Source organism: Chiloscyllium punctatum, chromosome 12 (genome assembly GCF_047496795.1).
Source record: "Chiloscyllium punctatum isolate Juve2018m chromosome 12, sChiPun1.3, whole genome shotgun sequence".
In the NCBI taxonomy this organism is placed as follows: domain Eukaryota; kingdom Metazoa; phylum Chordata; class Chondrichthyes; order Orectolobiformes; family Hemiscylliidae; genus Chiloscyllium; species Chiloscyllium punctatum.
In genome coordinates, this window is record NC_092750.1 from 18,643,480 (window position 1) to 18,660,285 (window position 16,806).

The 16,806-nt window shown below is 43.1% G+C and overlaps 1 protein-coding gene across 2 annotated transcripts in view; it reads right to left on the reverse strand.

The window, feature by feature from the left end:
• Positions 1 to 16,806, reverse strand: part of LOC140483644 (uncharacterized) — a 76,627-nt gene that overhangs the window by 35,080 nt on the left and 24,741 nt on the right. The window contains exons 1-2 of one of the 2 annotated variants that reach the window (XM_072581961.1): positions 2,491 to 2,916; positions 2,306 to 2,389 (exon numbers count right to left, since the gene is read on the reverse strand). The gene's annotated coding sequence lies outside the window, so the exon portion shown is untranslated. Of the gene's footprint in view, positions 1 to 2,305; positions 2,390 to 2,490; positions 2,917 to 16,806 lie in introns of those variants that run through there. The other variant, XM_072581962.1, reaches the window with a different exon arrangement.

Here is a 16,806-nt window from a genome sequence, read left to right on the forward strand (position 1 = left end):
GGAAACCATTCTACTGACCAAAGTTACAATTCAAACTGAAAAGTTTGAGTGTACTAATCACAGTCTACCTCCTGTTGGAAAAGGAAGCTTGACAACCTGGAATACATTCTACTTCACAATCACTTTGCCAACCACATGCTGCCAACCTGTATTCAATGGCTGTGAATAAACTCTCCAACTGCTAGTGGGATATCCCAAATAGAGTAAACAGTGAGCTTGGTGGTGCAGTTGGGGTACTATTTTTTGCTGGAAAGATTATAATGTTTCTGCCAAATTGTATCATGGGACTCTAAATATTGAGGATGAAGTTAATTAGAAATTGCTCTTCATGTTTCAAGTTATAAAATAGCTTGGTTTAGTTAAATTATTCAACAGAAAATGTATCAGATTTTATCTATAACTGGGAATAGAGGGGTGTACTTTTGATGAAAGAGAGAGATGAAAAGTTAAAACCCAGTGGCTGTCTGGAGAAGAACTTTGAAATGTCACACCTGCTTGGGGTCAAAAGTGTTTCAATAAGTGAAAAAGCACTACAAATTGAATTGTTATCTTATGGGAGTTGATTCAAACTGTGAACATGCTGGGAAAAACACAACAGTCTGGATGAAAGACAGATATCATTTTGAACGTCCAAGTTTTCAAATATTTTCCATTTTTGACAGAGAGTAAGGGATGAAAAGTGAGCTTCAACCCTTGTCAGCGCACATGAGTGGCCTGACATATGTGGGTTAGTGTGCTGTGAAGGTCACAGCTTTGAGAACAGCCAGTAAAACACCTCTGCTGGTAAAGAAAAGGAAAATAACTCTTTCCCTCAGCATGCAGGCCAGTCAAAAGAAACCAGGACAACGGAACTTTAGTCAACTTGCAAAGTTGAGAATCTTGAAATCGATTGGCTAACTACCAACATTAACCCCACTGGTAACATCTACTGCTACAGCCACAACATTCAATTATCTCCTGTTAGCGAGCCACCCATAGAGATTGATCTGTATATTTTCTAGCATTTACCTTTCTTGGGGTTACTTCTTTTCTCTAAACTGTGAGCAAGGTGGTAACCAGCAGGCTGTTTCCTTCTCCATATTAGATCTGATACCATGAAGTGTCATGGCGTCCAAGATCAATGCTGAGGGCTCCAAAACAATTCCCTCTCCCACTGATCACTGTGTCACTACCTGTGGTGTGCCTATCCTGGCAGAGGGATAAGACGTAATCAAATGTGGTGATGGTGGTGCGTGGGACACTCAATCAATAAAAGTTGGAGGTGACTAAGGTCAGTATTAAGAGAACATATCCCAGAGCCAATGCTGCTCAGTGAATGCCACACTTTCTCATATAATCTGACCTTCCTCTGATTTCATCACAATGTTTGTTGAACTTAACATAACTGAAATGGTCTGCTTTAGAACTGGGTGCCTGAAGATTTGAACACTATGAGGGAATCCGCCTTTATATGCATTATGAACAGGAAGATGATGAGGACATGACAGAATTGGATTGGAAAAAGAGTGTGAGACAATGTGAACGATGGTTTCAGACAGCTGAAATGACCCATTGGTATCTATTCTACAGAATTTATCCGACCTTGCAACTGAGCTTAAATTTCATGACTTTCAAAAAATTCATCTTCTTTGTATTGTCATCTCACCTTAATTATTCTCTCAGATCTCAAATGCAGGTCCCATTGAACGCCCATCACCAAGAAATTAGGATTCCTATTCTCTGTGCTTTCCTGCTCTGTTCTACCCAAATTCCAAAAAAGGTATTACACAATCTTGTGCTTCCAACATTCTCATGATTGCAATCCAAATTCATCACAACTGGTTACCCAGACTCATCTTTTCTCAAATCTCAAAACTATGCAATGTATCTATTTTTGCTTTCATTACAGATTCCAGCATCTGCAGTAATTTGCTTTTGCACGGTATCACCTTCCATTGATTCTTTCTCCAGTAATCCCTGGGTAAGGTTTTAAACTCCAGCCTTGTCATCGATCTTCCGTGGTTGGATTGTCCTCATCTCCTTGTGTTTTTGAATTTTGGTAGTTTTCCCTCTCATTTTAAGAACCAATCTAACAAAGCTGGATTTTAATTGAATACAATACAAACAGAAAAGATTGAAAAATTGGTGAAGACAACGAATGTACCATATCATCCACTATTAAAATTATGAATCTTTCCTGCTTTTGGAATAACATACTCTGCAACAATGTTTCCAGCGATGGCTTGAATTCTCCGACTTTACTTCAAAGCCCGTTCTTTACAAAACCTTGTGGAGTGTGCTATTTAACAACCTCCTGACTTCATACCTGTCTGCTCCCTGCTGTATGTAGGTCGTCCTGCAATCCAATCCTCAAGAAACACTGTTTTGTCCTTGTTGTGCGATCCCGGACCTTGAAGCCAGACGTTCAAACATTAGTAAACAATGGAGGGAGAGGGAGAGAGAAAGAGAGAGAGAAAGACTTTTATAAATTCAGCACTTTCCACGCTCAACCTGAACTCAATCGTCTTCTTGTGTTGTCAGTCGCTTGGGGTAATCACACAACAGGTTGCCTCATGCAAATCCGCTTCACTTTAACTTTTGAACTCCGCTCCCGTGATAGGTCAAATTATAATTTCAAAACCACGACTCAACTTCAAAGAAAAAATATTCCAAATGGACAGTTAAGACACTCCTGATAAACAAATCAGGTAATCGAATGGCAGTTTTGTTGGAATCGATCCGCCAATGTGTTTGGCTTAGTGCCCTAATGTTCAGTCACAGCACTTCAGTGGGTAAGTGCTGGGTGATTTGCTGCGCAGTCTGGACTAAAGAAAAATTAAATTATACAAATTGGTTCAGCGTCAAATCGCTACTCGGCCATTTCAGGTCTGCGCCTGGCTGATTTTGTTTCGTCAAGGGGATTTTGTTGCGTTTAGTCACTCGCCCATTGGATCTGAAGAATGGAAGATTTATCACGGTTCCGGCTTCTGTTTACACTACAGCAGCTGCTGACTGGATGTTGTGTGGGTGTGTACATGCAGGGAGGGAAGAATGCAGAGGAGAAGAGTTAAAGAGGGTATTTCTCATGAAAACAAAATTGTGATTAGCTGTCATGATTTTCACAGTCAATTGCAGGGAATCCTGCAGCGAGTAACTCACTTCCTGACTCCCCAAAGCCTGTCCATCGTCCACAATCCACCAGTGTGATGGAATGCTGCTCGCTTGCTTGGTTAACTGTAGCTGCAACACCATCCAAGAAACTGGACCCCATCCAGGACAAAGCAGCTCAGTAGCTCAATCCTAGTCCACCACCTTCAAAATTCACCCTCTTCTTCACTGATGTGTACCATCTACAAGAAATTCACCAAGGGTAAACCATATTTAGATTAGATTACTTACAGTGTGGAAACAGGCCTTTCAGCTCAACAAGTCCACACCAACCCTCCGAAGAGCAACTCACCCAGACCCACTCCCCTACACCCATGGCCAGTTCACCTAACCTGCATATTTTTGGACTGTGGGAGGAAACCGGAGCACCCAGAGGAAACCCACGCAGAAACGGGGAGACTGTACAAACTCCACACAGACAGTTGCCTGAGGTGGGAATTGAACCCATGTCTCTGGCGCTGTGAGGCAACAATGCTAACCACTGTGCCAATGTATTGCTGTGGCTCTGGAGTCACATGTTGACCAGAACAAAGAACAAATAGGCCTCCAAGCCTGTGACACCACATTTTGCCCTTCCATACTAAAACTGTCTTCACTTACAGGATCTGTATCCCTCTATTCCCTTCCTATTCATGTATTTGTCCAGGTGCTTCTTGAATGCTGCTGTTGTGGCTGCTTCCACCACCTCCTCTGGCAGCACCTTACAGGCACTCACCACCCTTTGTGTGAAAAACATGCCCTTTAAACATCTCTCCTACCTTGAACTTGTGTCCCCTAGAAATTGATTCCTTTACCCTAGGAAAAAGCCTCATACTTTCCACTCTATCCATGCCATTCATAATCTCATAAACTTCTGTCAAGTTGCCCCTCAATGTCCTGAGCTCCAGTGAAAATAAATCCAGTCTATTCAATTTTTCATAGCTAAAATGCCCCATTCCAGGCCACATCCTGAAAACCTTTCCTGTACCCACTCCAAAGCATCCACGTCCTTCTGGGAATATAGTGACCAGAACTGTGTTCAATATTCCAAATGTGGCCTAACTAAAGTTTTATAAAGCTGTAGCATAACTTATATCTATCCTTATACTTGATGCCCTTTCCAATGAAGGCAAGTATGCTATAGGCCTTTTTAATTACCTTGGAGAAAGTGAGGACAGCAGGTGCTGGAGATCAGAGTTGAAAAGTGTGGTGCTGGAAAAGCACAGCAAGTCAGGCAGCATCCGAGGAGCAGGAGAATCCATGCCTCCAACTGATCTACATCCTGCCTAAAATGTTGATCCTCCTGCTCCTCGGATGCTGCTTAAACTGCTTTTCCATGGCTACACTTTTCAACTTTTTTACTACCTTATCGACCTGCGCTGCCACCTTCAGTGATCTATGGACCTGCACACCCAGATCCCTCAGCATATCAATACTCCGAAGGGTTCTGCCATTCACTGTATAATTCCCATCCACACTTGACCTTCCAAAATGCATCATCTCAAATTTGTCCAGATTTAACTCCATCTGCCATTTTTCTGCCCATGCCTCCAACTGACCTATATCCTGCTGTATCCTCTGACAATCCTCTCTATCCGCAACTTCACCAATCTTTGCATTGCCCGCAAACTTACTAATTAGACCAGCTACATTTTCCTCCAAATCATTCATGCAGATCATGAACAGCAGAGATCCCAGCACTGATCTCTGTGCAACACCGTTAGTCACAATCCTCCATTCAGAAAAACATCCTTCTACTGCTACCCTCTGTCTCCTATGACTAAGCCAGTTCTGTATCCATCTTGCCAGCTCATTGGATGGGATCGATCCCAGGTTGCTGAGGGAAGTGAGAGAGGAAATAGCTAGGACCCTGACAGATAATCTTTGTAGCATCCTTAAACACAAGTGAGGTGCCGGAGGACTGGAAGGTTGCTCATGTTGTCCCCCTGTACAAGAAGAGTAGTAGGAATATTCCAGGTAACTACAGACCAGTGAGCCTGAAGTCAGTGGTGGGAAAGTTGTTGGAGAAAGTACTGAGGAATAAAATCTATTTATATTTGGAAAAGAATGGGCTTATCAGTGATAGGCAACAAGCTTTTGTGTGGGGGAGATTGTGCCTGACCAACTTAATAAAGTTTTTTGAGGAAGTGACCAAGCTGATAGATGAAGGAAGGGCTGTAGATGGCATATACATGGACTTTAGTTAGGTTAAGGTTCCCCATGGTAAACTAATGGAGAAGCTGAAGTCACATGGTGCGCAGGGTGTTCGAGCTAGGTGGATAAAGAACTGGTTGAGCAACAGGAGACAGACAGTAGTAGTTGAAGGGAGTTTCTCAAAATGGAGAAAGGTGACCAATGGTGTTCCACAGGGGTCAGTGCTGGGGCCACTGTTGTTTATGATATACATAAATGATCTGGAAGAGGGCACTATTGGTATGATCAGCAAGTTTGCAAATGACACAAGTATTGATGGAGTAGCAGAAAGCATAGGAGAATGTCAAAGATAAAGGAGAATATAGATAGACTGGAGAGTGGGGCAGGGAAGTGGCAGATGGAGTTCAATCCAGGCAAATGTGAGGTGATTTGGGAAGTCTAATTCTTGAGCAAGTAATACAGTAAACGGAAGAACTTTGGGAAAAGTTGGTGAGCAGAGAGTTCTGGGAGTTCATGGCCATTGTATAATGAAGGTTGTTGCATAGGTGGTTAGAATGGTCAAGATGGCATATCGTATGTTTGCCTTCATTGGATGGGGTATGGAGTATAAGAGCTGGCAGGTTATGTTAAAATTGTACAAGCCATTGGTTCAGCCGCATTTAGAATACTGTGTACAGTTCTGGTTACCACATTACCAAAAGGATGTGGATGCTTTGGAGAGGGTGCAGAGAAGGTTTATGAGGATGTAGACTGGTATGGAAGGTGCTAGCTCTGAAGAGAGGTTAGGATTGTTTTCATTAGAAAAAAAGCAGATTGATGGGGGCCCTGATTGAGGTCTACAAAATCATGAAGGGTATAGAAAGGATAGATAAAGATAAGCTTTTTCCTGGGTGAGGGATTCAATAACGAGAGGTCATACTTTCAAGGTGAGAGGTGAAAAGTTTAAGGGGGATACACGCGGCAAGTACTTCACACAGAGGGTGGTAGGTGCCTGGAATGCATTGCCAACAGAGGTGGTAGAGGCAGGCACGGTAGGTTCATTTAAGATGCGTCTGGACAGATGCATGAGTAGGTGGGGAGTAGAGGGATACAGATGCTTAGGAATTGGATGACAGGTTTAGACAGTAGATTTGGATCAGCTCAAGCTTGGAGGGCTGAAGGGCCTGTTCCTGGGCTGTAAATTTTCTTTGTTCTTTGTTCCCCCAGATATCATGTGACTTTACCTTTTGTACCAATCTGCCATGAGGGACGTTATCAAAAGCTTTACTGCAGTCCATGTAGACAACATCAACTGCTTTTCCCTCATCAAATATCTTTGTCACCTCCTCAAAAAGCTTGATCAGGTTAGTGAGACACGACCTCTCCCGCACAAAACCATACTGTCTATCGCAAATAAGTCCATTTGCTTCTAAGTGCATATATGTCACTAAGAATCTTTTCCAATAATTTCCTTACCACTGACGTGAGACTCACAGGCCTGTAATTTCCAGGATTATGCCTGCTACCGTTCCTAAACAATGGGACAACATTGGCTATTGGCAGTAGGAGTATACTTAAGAGAAAAATCAGAAGGGCAAAAAGGGGACACGAGATAACTTTGGCAAATAGAGTTAAGGAGAATCCAAAGGGTTTTTACAACTACATTAAGCCCTAAAGGGTAACTAGGGAGAGAATAGGGCCCCTCAAAGATCAGCAAGGCGGCCTTTGTATCGAACTGCAGAAAATGGGGGAGATACTAAACGAGTATTTTGCATCAGTATTTACTATGGAAAAGGACATGGAAGATATAGACTGTAATGAAATAAATGGTGATATCTTGAAAAATATCCATATTACAGAGGAGGAAGTGCTGGATGTCTTGAAATGCATAGAAGTGGATAAATCCCCAGGACCTGGTCAAGTGCACCCTAGAGCTCTGTGGGAAGCTAGGGAAGTGATTCTTACTGGGCTTCTTACTGAGATCTTTATATCATCGATAGTGTTGTAAGACTGGAGGTTGGCTAACGTCTTGCCACTTTTTAAGAAGGGTGGTAAGGCCAAGCCAGGGAACTATAGACCAGTGAGCCTGATGTGGGTGTTGGGCAAGGTGTTGGAGGGAATCCTGAGGGACAGGATGTACATGTATTTGGAAAGGCAAGGACTGATTAGGGATAGTCAACATGGCTTTATGTGTGGGAAATCATGTCTCACAAACTTGATTGCGTTTTTTGAGAAAGCAACAAAGAGGATTGATGAGGGCAGAATGGTAGGTGTGATCTATATGGACTTGAGTAAGACGTTCAATAAGGTTCACCATGGGAGACTGGTGAGCAAGGTTAGATATCATGGAATACAGGGAGAACTGGCCATTGGATACAGAACTGGCTCACAGGTAGAAGACACAGGGGGTGGTGGAGGGTTGTTTTCAGACTGGAGGTCTGTGACCAGTGGAGTGCCACAAGGATCGGTGCTGGGTCCAATACTTTTCATCATTTATATAAATGATTAGGATGTGAGCATAAGAGGTAGAGTTAGGAAGTTTGATGATGACATGAAAATTGGAGATGTAGTGGTCCGCGAAGGAGGTTACCTCAAATCGCAACAGGATCTTGACCAGATGGGCCAATGGGCTGAGAAGTGGTAGTTGGAGTTTAATTTAGATAAATGTGAGGCGCTGCATTTTGGGAAAGCAAATCTTAGCAGGACTTATACAACTAATGGTAAGGTCCTAGGGAGTGTTGCTGAACAAAGAGGTAATCCAAGATGGAGGACAGGAAACATTTCTGGCTGTAAGAGCTGCTCCTTTTTTTGAGGAATTTTAGGTGCTGGAGATGATTTCCTTGAATTCCAGGAGCAGCAATTACTATTTTATATGCTGTTGCATTGTTTTGGAACTTTGGAAAACAAAAGTCAAAACAACAGCAGTTTTAAAAGGGAGAAGAGCAGACAAAGGAAGCACATGGTGAGGACAGTGCAAGAGAGAGAGAGAGAGAGAGAACCTGCACAGTTACTGCCTTTGCTGTATTTGAATTCATGTGTCACTGGACATCGGAGTGCATCTGGAAAAATTAACAAACTGTGAATTTCACAACTAATCTTGGAGGAACCAGTTTGGGCGAAGTTCACAACAAGTAATCAGATAAGTTAATTGTTGTTTTAAGTCTGTCCAGGAGAAAGGCTGTATCAGTGAGTACAGTGGGTTCTTTCTTGATTATATGTTTTTAGAGATAAGTCTTTTGATTAAACTTAAAATATAAGCCATAACTATTCATTTAACCTGGTGCAGTGTTTTGTAGGGGAATAAGACGGTGTTATTTTCTGGGTCTGTAGATTGGGAAGGAGCAAAAATGGCCTTTGCAGTGATATGTACTTCTTGTCAGATGTGGGAGTTTAAAGAGAGTTTAAGGGTTACTGCGGATTATATCTGCCATAAATGCTGTTGGATGCGAATCTTATCAGATCGAGTGGATCGGTTGGAGAGACAGATAGAAGCGATGAGGAATTTGCAACAGCAAAAGTATGTGATGGATGGCAGTTATAGGAAGGGGGGAAAGTCCTGGTATTGAGACTGGCTGTAATGCAACGAGGGGTACGTCAACTTCCAAGAGATCAATTGTGTTAGGGGATTCTGTAGTCCGAGGTACAGACAGACGTTTCTGTGGCCAGCAGAGAAAAAGCAGAATGGTGTGTTGTTTGCCTGGTGCCAGGATCAAGGATGTCTCAGAGAGGGTGCAGAATGTTCTCACAGGGGAGAGGGGCCAGCAGGAGGTCATTGTCCACATTGGAACCAATGACATTGGAAGGGAAAAGGTTGAGATTCTGAAGGGAGATTATAGAGAGTTAGGCAGAAATTTAAAACGAAGGTCCTCAAGGGTAGTAATATCTGGATTACTCCCATTGCTATAAGCTAGTGAGGGCAGGAATAGGAGGATAGAGCAGATGAATGCATGGCTGAGGAGCTGGTGTATGGGAGAAGGATTCACATTTTTGGATCATTGTTTGGATCATTGGAATCTCTTTTGGAGTAGAAATGACCTGTGAAAGAAGGATGGATTGCATCTAAATTGGAAGGGGACTATTATATTGGCAAGGAAATTTTCTAGAACTGCTTCGGAGGATTTAAACTAGCAAGGTTGGGGGTGGGGGGTGGGGGGGTGCGGGGGGGGATCCCAGGGAGATAGTGAGGAAAGAGATCAATCTGAGACTGGTACAGGTGAGAACAGAAGTGAATCAAACAGTCAGGGCAGGCAGGGACAAGGTAGGACTAATAGATTAAACTGCATTTATTTCAATGCAAGGAGCCTCACAGGGAAGGAAGATGAACCCAGGGCATGGTTAGGAACATGGGACTGGGATATCATAGCAATTACAGAAACATGGCTCAGGGATGGGCAGGACTGGCAGCGTAATGTTCCAGGATACAAATGCTACAGGAAGGATAGAAAGGGAGGCGAGAGAAGAGGGGGAGTGGCATTTTTGATAAGGGATAGCATTACAGCCTTGCTGAGGGAGGATATTCCCGGAAATACATCCAGGGAAGTTATTTGGGTGGAACTGAGAAATAAGAAAGGGATGATCACCTTATTGGGATTGTATTATAGACCCCCCAATAGTCAGAGGGAAATTGAGAAACAAACTTGTCAGGAGATCTCAGCTATCTGTAAGAATAATAGGGTAGCTATGGTGGGGGATTTTAACTTTCCAAACATCGACTGGGACTGCCATAGAGTTAAAGGTTTAGATGGAGAGGAATTTGTTAAGTGCGTACAAGATAATTTTCTGATTCAGTATGTGGATGTACCTACTAGAGAAGGTGCAAAACTTGACCCACTCTTCGGAAATAAGGCAGGGCAGGTGTCTGAGGTGTCAGTGGGGGAGCACTTTGGGGCCAGCGTCCATAATTCTATTCGTTTTAAAATCGTGATGGAAAAGGATAGACCAGATCTAAAAGTTGAAGTTCTGAATTGGAGAAAGGCCAATTTTTATGGTATTAGGCAAGAACTTTCAAAAGCTGATTGGAGGCAGATGTTTGCAGGTAAAGGGACGGCTGGAAAATGGGAAGCCTTCAGAAATGAGATAGCAAGAATCCAGAGAAAGTATATTCCTGTCAGGGTGAAAGGGAAGGCTGGTAGGTATAGGGAATGCTGGATGACTAAAAAAATTGAGGGTTTGGTTAAGAAAAAGAAGGAAGCATATGTCAGGTATAGACAGGATAGATTGAGTGAATCCTTAAAACAGTATAAAGGAAGTAGGAGTATACTTAAGAGGGAAATCAGGAGGGCAAATAGGGGACATGAGATAGCTTTGGCAAATAGAATCAAGGAGAATCCAAAGGGTTTTTACAAATATATTAAGGACAAAAGGGTAACTAGGGAGAAAATAGGGCCCCTCAAAGATCAGCAAGGCGGCCTTTGTGTGGAGCCACAGAAAATGGGGGAGATACTAAATGAATATTTTGCATCAGTATTTACCGTGGAAAAGGATAAGGAAGATATAGACTGTAGGTAAATAGATGGTGACATTTTGCAAAATGTCCAGGTTACAGACGAGGAAGTGCTGGATGTCTTGAAACGGTTAAAAGTGGATAAATCCCCAGAACCTGATCAGGTGTACCCGAGAACTCTGTGGGATGCTAGAGAAGTGATTGCTGGGCCTCTTGCTGAGATATTTGTATCATCGATAGTCACAGGTGAGGTGCTGGAAGACTGGAGGTTGGCAAATGTGGTGCCACTGTTTAAGAAGGGCGGTAAAGACAAGCCAGGGAACTATAGACCGGTGAGTCTGACCTCAGTGGTGGGCAAGTTGTTGGAGGGAATCCTGAGGGACAGGATGTACCATGTATTTAGAAAGGCAAGGATTGATTAGGGATAGTCAACATGGCTTTGTGCGTGGGAAATCATGTCTCACAAACTTGATTGAGTTTTTTCAAGAAGTAACAAAGAAGATTGATGAGGGCAGAGCAGTAGATGTGATCTATGTGGACTTCCGTAAGGCGTTCAACAAGGTTCCCCATGGGAGACTGATTAGCAAGGTTAGATCTCATAATAAAGGGAGAACTAGCCATTTGGATACAGAACTGGCTCAAAGGTAGAAGACAGAAGGTGGTGGTGGAGGGTTGTTTTTCAAACTGGAGGCCTGTGACCAATGGAGTGCCACAAGGATCGGTGCTGGGTCCTCTACTTTTTGTCATTTATATAAATGATTTGGATGCGAGCATAAGAGGTACAGTTAGTAAGTTTGCAGATGACACCAAAATTGGAGGTGTAGTGGACAGCGAAGAGGGTTACCTCAGATTACAACAGGATCTGGACCAGATGGACCCAATGGGCTGAGACATGGCAGATGGAATTTAATTCAGATAAATGTGAGGTGCTGCATTTTGGGAAAGCAAATCTTAGCAGGACTTATACACTTAATGGTAAGGTCCTAGGGAGTGTTGCTGAACAAAGAGACCTTGAAGTGCAGGTTCATAGCTTCTTGAAAGTGGAGTCGAAGGTAGATAGGATAGTGAAGAAGGCATTTAGTATGCTTTCCTTTATTGGTCAGAGTATTGATTACAGGAGTTGGGAGGTCATGTTGAGGCTGTACAGGACATTGATTAGGCCACTGTTGGAATATTGCATGCAATTCTGGTCTCCTTCCTATCGGAAAGATGTTGTGAAACTTGAAAGGATTCAGAAAAGATTTACAAGAATGTTGCCAGGGTTGGAGGATTTGAGCTATAGGGAGAGGCTGAACAGGCTGGGGCTGTTTTCCCTGGTGCATCGGAGGCTGAGGGGTGACCTTATAGAGGTTTACAAAATTATGAGGGGCATGGATAGGATAAATAGACGAAGTCTTTTCCCAGCGGTCGGGGAGTCCAGAACTAGAGGGCATAAGTTTAGGGTGAGAGGGTAAAGATATAAAAGAGACCTAAGGGGCAACCTTTTCTCGCAGAGGGTGGTACGTGTATCGAATGAGCTGCCAGAGGATGTGGTGGAGGCTGGTACAATTGCAACATTTAAGAGACATTTGGATGGGTATCTGAATAAGAAGGGTTTGGAGGGATATGGGCCAGGTGCTGGCAGGTGGGACTGGATTGGGTTGGGATATCTGGTCGGCGTTGTCAGGTTGGACCAAAGGGTCTGTTTTCATGCTGTACATTTCTATGATTCAAAAGAGACCTTGGAATGCAGGTTCATAACTTCCTTGAAAGTAGATTCACAGGTAGATTAGATTAGATTCCCTACAGCGTGGAAACAGGCTATTCGGCCCAACAAGTCCACACCAACCCTCCGAAGAGTAACCTATCCAGTCCCATTTCCCTCTGACTAATGTATCTAACACTATGGGCAATTTAGCATGACCAATTCACCTGACCTGTACATTTTTGGACTGCGGGAGGAAACCAGAGCGCCCAGAGGGGACCCACACGGACACAGGGAGAATGTCCAAACTCCCACAGACAGTCATCCGAGGCTGGAATCGAACCTGGGAGCCTGGTGCTGTGAGGCAGCAGTGCTAACCACTGAGCCACCGTGCCACCCCCTAGATAGGATAATGAAGGCAGTGTTTGGTATGCTTTCCTTTATTGGTCAGAGTATTGAGTACAGGAGTTGGTAGGTCATGTTGCAGCTGTACAGAACATAGGTCAGGCCACTGTTGAATATTGCATTCAATTCTGGTCTCCTTCCTATTGGAAAGATGTTGTGAAACTTGAAAGCGTTCAGAAAAGTTTTACAAGGCTGTTGCCAGGGTTGTAGGATTTGAGCTATAGGGGTAGTTGAATAGGCCAGGGCTGTTTTCCCTGGAGCATCGGAGGCTGAGTAGTGACCTTATAGAAGTTTATTTCATCATGAGCGGCATTGATAGGGGTCGGGGAGTCCAGAACTAGAAGGCACAGGTTTAGGGTGAGAGGGGAAAGATATAAAAGACACCTAAGGGGCAACCTTTTCACTCAGAGGGTGGTATATGTATGGAATGAACTGCCAGAGGAAGTGATGGAGGCTGGTACAATTGCAACATTTAAGAGGCATCTGGATGGGTATATGAATAGAAAGGGTTTGGAGGGTTTGAAATTCTCAGATTTCCAATATCCAGGATAGATTTTCATGTTTCTGTTCTATAGATTGCAGGCTACATGCACCCTAACTGTTCTGTGAAAAATAAAGCCTACATATCCTCAAACTCATCAATATATCTGTCATGATGTCCATAGTTAAAAATCACACAATACCAAGTTATAGTCAAACAGGTTTATTTGGAAGCACTAGCTTTCAGAGCGCTGCTCCTTCATCAGGTGATAGGATCATAGGACTCAGAATTTATAGCAAAAGTTTATAGTGTGATGTAACTGAAGCTATAAATTAAAAAAGACCTGGATTGTTTTTCAATGTATAATTTCAGTTACATCACACTGTAAACCTTTGCTATAAATTCTGTGTCCTACCGTCTTATACTCCACAACCACCTGATGAAGGAGCGGCACTTCGAAAGCTAGTGCTTTCGGTCCATATTGAGAGGTTAGTGACCATTAATTTTCTCTTTCCCTGGCTCTCACTTTTCCTTTCATCCTTTGCCTGTTTGAGTAACACTTGCCTTTTACTTCCTCACTTGAGTCTTTGTAAAATTGTATTTCTCTTACATGCTCCAGTTATTTTCACTCTCTTGCTTTGTTCTTAACTTCTTTCCTATTTATTCACTTGTCTCTGTCTTGTCCTAGCTGTTGTGCTTCAATAATCTTTTCAGGAAAAGTGTGTGGTTTTCCCCTTCTCACTTGTCTTCTTCTTGTCATCTCTTTTTTAATCTCCTCATCGTTTTTGTATGTGCGTGTCCCTTTTTGTCCATCTTCCTTTCTCCTCTGGTTTTGCAAAGTGTGTGTGCACTCATTTGTAAGTACAGTCAGTTCTGCTATAACGTGGCAGTTCCGTTCTCATGCAATCCTGTGTTATAAGATAATTGCCTAATAGCAGCATCATGTAAACTAATCGGGCCGGAATCACATTACAATTAAGACACACTTGCAAAGTTCACACTTTGGAAACTGTCCCCAATTCGTCAATTGCGTTATGGCGAATTCACGTTAATGAAGTGCACCTGAATGCATCAGAACAACCTGAATTTGTCTGTTTCCATACCTTTTCCTCCTCTTGCCTATCTACTGTAGGGGCGGCACGGTGGTTAGCACTGCTGCCTCACAGCACCAGGGTCCCAGGTTCAATTCCAGCCTCAAGTGGCTGTCTGTGTGGAGTTTGTACATTCTCCCCGTGTCTGTGTGGGTCCCCTCTGGGTGCTCCAGTTTCCTCCCATAGCCCAAAATGTGCAGGTTAGGTGAATTGCTAAACTGCCTGTAGTGTTAAGCACGTTAGTCAGAGGGAAATGGGTCTGGGTGGGTTACTCTTTGGAGGGTCGGTGTGGACTTGTTGGGCCGAAGGGCCTGTTTCCACACTGTAGGGAATCTAATCTCTCCCTTAAACTATCTTTTTGCCTTACAATGTTAGGCTGGAATAGCAGTTCTTCCTGTTGATGGTGAATTGGTACAGGTAGAAAGGCAATCCTCTGTTAATTACGTCATTACAAAACCTGATTTTCCAGAGAAAGTGAACTGGTGCAAATAATACGTTAATGCAAAGCTGCAACCAGCTGTAATCATCCACAACCTTTCAGAAACAAGTGGATCCAATTTAAATAAACTCACAGCAGCAATAAAGAAACTCAATTATTCAGACAAAGGCAAGGACTGATCAGCAAACAGTGGTATGCAATGTAGAATAGAATGGATCATTGTGTACTTGTTTTATTTAACTAGGGAGAAAGAAGGGGAAAGGAATTTAGAGAGACACAATGCACATGTAAACAAGAAAAGACATAGAGGCAGAGGTAGAAACTAGGTCAGAAATAATTCAAAGCCAATAGGAAAAAAAGGGAGTGATATAAAATGAGACACATACATACAAAGAAATTAAAGGGAGATGGTCATAGATTTTATAAAAAGACAGGGAGTGGAAGGCTAATAGGAATAAATAGAACAGCATACTGTGGAAGCATTCGGAATTAAAGGGCTACTCTAGTAAAGCCAGTGTAAACTACCTTTGAAGCTGAACAGAAAAAATGAAAGAAGGATTAATAAATGGATTTTAAATATTTTTATGTTTGTTACCACCTAGTCTTTAAAATTACCACTACATGTCACTGTCAAGTTGATTGATAATTTGTGTGGTCTCATACCATGGGCCATTCAAGCAACTACAGCATCACGGGGGAGGCAGTAGCCTTGTGGTATTATTGCTAGACTATTAATCCAGAAAACTCAGCTGATGCTCTAGCGACCAGGCTTTGAATTGTGGAATTTGAATTCAATTTGAAACAAAATCCAAAATTAAGAATTTAATGATGACTATCAAACCACTGCCAGTTGCTGGAAAAGCCCATCTGATTCACTAATGCCCTTTAAGGGAAGAAATCTACCATCCTCACTACTCTGGCTTACACATGCCTCCAGACCTACAGCATTGTGGTTACCCTCAAATGCCCTGTGAATGGCCTAGCAAGCCACTCAGTTGTATTTATCGCTATGGAGTCTCAACAAAGAAATGAAACCAGACGGACCACCTGATTTTAACTGGACACAGGAAATGACAACAGCAAGAACAGCCCTGTTGGACCTGAAAAGTCCTCCTTCCTAACAGCTGGGGGCTAGTGTCAAAATTTGGAGAGTTGTCAAGCAACAATCTGACCCAGCTGTACTCATAGAATTATACCTTATAGCCAATGTCCCAGACACCACCATCACCATCCCTGGATATGTCCTGTCTCATTGGCATCTCTGCTAGTAGTATAATGGTATAGACTCAGGAGGGAGTTGCCCTGGGAGTCCTGAACCTCATGAAATCTCATACCATCAGGTTAAACATGAGCAAAGAAAGCTGCAGATACAATCCTCCCTCAGGTAATGAATCAGAACATCTCTGTCGAACAATAATTGGAGGAAGCACTGAGGGCGGAAAGGGCACAAAATATATCCTGGATAGGGGTCTTCAATGTCCATCAAGAGTGGTGTGGCAGCTACACGATTGATTGAGTTGGTTGGGTCCTTAAGGACGTAGCTGCTAGACTGGGTCTGCAGGAATCAACATACTTGAGCCCATCCTTACTAATTGGCCAGCTGCAGATGCATCTGGCCATGATAGTATCAGTAAGAGTGACCACTGCATAGTCTTCATACGGACAAAGTCTCACCTTCACATTGAGAATACCATCCATCGTGTACTTTGGCACTATCACTGTGCTTAATGGGACAGACTTTGACCACGACTACCAAGTCAAAACTGGGCATCCATGAGGTACTGTGGGCCATCAACTTCAGCAGAAGTGTACACCAGCACAATCTACAATCTCATGGCCTGGCAAATCCCCACTTTACCATTACCATCAAGCTAGGACATTAGCCCTAGCAATTTTAGGACGGCACACCAGGAGTGGCACCAGGCATACTGAAAACTGAATCATCGAGCTAAGCTTCCCAGAACCAACAGATCAGATCTATGCTCTGCAGTCCTATCGCATCCA